Source organism: Gossypium arboreum, chromosome 11 (genome assembly GCF_025698485.1).
Source record: "Gossypium arboreum isolate Shixiya-1 chromosome 11, ASM2569848v2, whole genome shotgun sequence".
Taxonomy (NCBI): Eukaryota; Viridiplantae; Streptophyta; class Magnoliopsida; order Malvales; family Malvaceae; genus Gossypium; species Gossypium arboreum.
Genome location: NC_069080.1, coordinates 49,707,957 through 49,711,823, shown reverse-complemented (window position 1 = coordinate 49,711,823; position 3,867 = coordinate 49,707,957). Strand labels below are relative to the sequence as shown.

Sequence of the window (3,867 nt, the reverse complement as noted above, 5' to 3'; positions counted from 1 at the left end):
AGTATCGCTTAGCAATGCTCTTTGTGGCCTTGAATTTAAAGCATTCGCTATTTGTACCACTTGATTTTCAAGAGCTCGAAGAGATGCAACCCGAATCTAAATTACAACATCACTTTTTTTCCATATACTCCTTCAACAAAGATTCAATAGAATTAGAAGATGATACTTGCCCTTGTTGAGCATTTTGCCTTGGTAACATTCTGTGAATTGCCCGCACCTTGATTATTCCAACTAAAATTTGGATGCTACTTCCACCTGGATTGTAAGTGTTGGAATAGGGGTTATTATTTTGGTTAAAGTTTCCCATGTAGTATACAAATGCTAGATGTAATGGGCATTCATCAAACACATGATCTTCATTGCAATAAAAACATAACAACTCGGTTGATTTCATCTCATGGACTGTAGTTGAATTTTTCATTGTTTTAAATATGTTAACTAGAGAAGATACTTGGGCTATCAACGAAGTGATTGCATCAAGCTCTATGGTACCAACAACTTTTTTAACTGCCCTAACTCTAGTTGTTGGATATTGATAATCATTGTTGGCAATCTTTTCCAAAATCCCATATGCTTCATTATACGTTTTATCCAACAATGTACAATTGGTGGAAGCATCAATTACCATCCTCGTATGCGCATTCAGCCCATTATAGAATATTTCCACATGAGTCCAATGTTGAAATCAATGTATCAGACATTTTAGAATTAATTCTTTAAATCGCTCCCAAGCTTTATATAGCATTTCATCCTTCAATTGTCGAAAAGATGTGACGTCATTTCTAAGCTTGGCATTAACATTTGGAGGATTATACCATAGCAAAGACCTCTGAAAAAGATCATTCCTTGATGCCATTATTTCTAACGGTAAAGCATTCAGCCATGCTCCCACACAATCTCTTGAAAATATGGAAACAATTTAAGTTACAGGGCATCTTCAGGACCACCCTGTTGCCTGAATGAGTCAAAAACTTCTAGGAAAATTAAAAAATGTAATCTTGGATCTTTAGTGGGCAGTCCACCAAACTATCTTACTATTTGCAAGATCTAAAACATTACCAGTTTTAGTTCAAGCTGCTGAGCCTGTATTTGTGGTCTAACTATCCCTAGATTCAGGTCATCCAAAATTGGTACAACATGCTCTCGGATTAGTCTATCTCGGTCATCTATCACCCCACGAACATGAGGATTAGCACCCTGACCATTCAAATTATCATTCATACCAGGTATCACCCTACAAACAGGAGGATTAGCATATTGACCATTCAAATTATCATTGAAACCAGGATCATTCCCATTCCTAGCCATTTTTTGTAGTTCTTTCTACCTTCTTCGTAAAGTTTTTTTGATCTCTAGGTCAAAAGGATATTCCTTGTTAGCAGGAATGCCTCTTCTCATGCACTGATGGCAAACCTATAGAAATTAAATATAACTGAGTTAAATAGAACTAAATGAACTAAGTAAATAATAAAGCCAAATTTCACCAAATTGTCGATCCCTAGAAACAATGCCAAAAACTTGTCGCGTATGAAATGATATGAGATCTGTGCAAGTATACACATCGAATTGAGTAATAAAGTGATGAGTGAGTATCATTCCCATAAGGACCAGATTGACGCACAAAAGTGGTCAAGTTATTATAATAAAAGGCAATTAATGCAATGGTAAAGCTATGATAAGTATGAAGTGGCAATTAAAAGGAATAATGATGTATGTAATATGTGGAATTAATGAAAACTGGGAAATGCTATGGCAAAACGAGAGTAGAAATGTAATGGTGATTATGAAAATGATTATATGAATAATATGTAACTGAACAAATAAGCAACTAAGGATGTGATGTCAAAGATACTACGGTAAAGGATAAGGGATATGCGATGTTAATATGGAAGGTTGGAATTACTAAGAATCTACCCTTACTGTCAAAAATGCCTTGGTAAAATCGTAATCACTCTATTGCTCAGAAGAGTTCTAAAGTGGTTTGCTCCTCTCGAGAGCAAAAACCTTAAGTTACCCTACTTGTGTCTATGGGCCTTTAATACGATACCCTGTACTGTTTCCATCTGTATGAATGCTACTCTATGTCTAGAGTCTACTAAAAGTATCTTTCGAGTACTTGCTCATATCATTCAATTTCGATCCAACTAATCCCACATTTTCAGAATTAAATTAGTTTATGGGCATGCTGCACGGTCATCTATGTCTAAGGATTGCATAGATACGATTAGGAAATAAAAACAATTGAATGTAACAATTATCTTCCTGTCGCAACACCATGGGTAGGAGCAAAGAATTGTAAAAATTATCTCGATGTCACGACACCACTATCTTATGACGCGACATCATTGACAATCTCCCAAATTTTCAAAAATGCAGGGTGTGTCTCGACAGCAAACCCAATGTTGCGACATAAGAAATCTACTAGATATGTTGCAACACAGAACCCCTATGTGGAGACATCACTGCAATTTTCTACAGGGTCAACCTAACCCTATTGCACAAACCAACTTTTTAACTCTAAAAACACCCAATTTTTAACCTCAAAAACACTACTTTTAAACATAAAATTACACTATTAAGTTAACCTAACCTAGTTTTAACATTCAAACTATTCCAAAACCTCTCTAAAACCTCTAATTCTGAAACCCCCTTTTACACTAAAAGCTTAAGTTTTCCATTCCCCACCCCCGATTATAAAGATCACATTGGAGGAAGCTACAAACAAAAGATCAAAGAGGAAACACATATGAATTCATGAAGATTAAGGTTAAATACTCTCGATTCTATTTTACTGTTTCATTTATTACTATTCATTTATATTCCTGCTAGAAATTTTAAAAATGCCTCTGAGTAAGAGCAAGAGAACTTTTGTTTCAGAAACCCTGACTATTTCAGACCCTATCAGGTTTCATCGTTTGAATGTTGAAATTTTTTTCTCGGGTCACAAGGAAAACCTTTCATACAAAAACAAGGGTTCGAACCCTTTATGGTCTAGTACAAGGAAATATGGACTTTCATTCGATATGACCATTGGGATAGATTTTGTGTCATTCCCAAATAAAACACAGTTATTCATGTGGTTTATGAATTTTATGCTTCTCTTAAACACCAGATAGTTTGTCATGGCACAGGGGTATATGTAACAACCTGATTTTGGGCCTAGTCGGAACAGTGGTTTCGAAACCACTATTTTGGGGTCGAAGAAATTATTTTTAATGATAATTTATGTGTTATAGCATGATCATATGAGTGCATGAAAATTTTGGTGTAATAATTTTAGCGATTTCATGCTTAATTGCGAAAAAGGACTAAATCGCGTAAAGGGCAAAAGTTTTGTTTTGCTAGTTAAAGGTATCAAATAGCTATGTAACATTAAATTAGGGTCTTTATTGAGTAAATAGACCATAAATATGCTAGTGGCTAATCAAGGAGACGAAAAAAAGGTTGAAAAGTCAAAGTTGGTGTGCATTAGGTGACTTATTTGGTAATAAAATAAAACAAAAAGAAAAAATTATTGTCATCTTTTCATCTTCCTTCTTCCCCACCGAAAATACCAGCAAAGAAGGGGTTTTGAAAGCTCAAAAATTTCAGAAACTTATATCCCTTACAATAAGTGATTTAGATGCCTATTTTTGATAATTTTTGTACTTTTGGAATCCTTGAAGCATAAACTAGCTAATGGGGGGACTATTTTGTGAAATGGTTGATAGTCTAGGGATTTTCCATGAAAGGATTTATGTTTTTTCTGAATTTTTATGGAAGAAAATGAGTCTTTGTTGTGTATAAACAACTTTTGCCATTTTGTAAAAGTTATAAAATAGGTTATAATTGTGTGAAATAGTGGAAATTTAGGGTTTTCATAAGAGT

The 3,867-nt window shown here is 34.5% G+C and overlaps 1 non-coding gene across 1 annotated transcript; it reads left to right on the top strand.

Moving 5' to 3' along the window:
• Nucleotides 1-683: 683 nt before the first annotated feature.
• Nucleotides 684-790, top strand: LOC128285017 (small nucleolar RNA R71). Its single transcript, XR_008275433.1, has one exon. It is a non-coding gene; the product is annotated as a small nucleolar RNA R71 (small nucleolar RNA).
• Nucleotides 791-3,867: the final 3,077 nt, after the last annotated feature.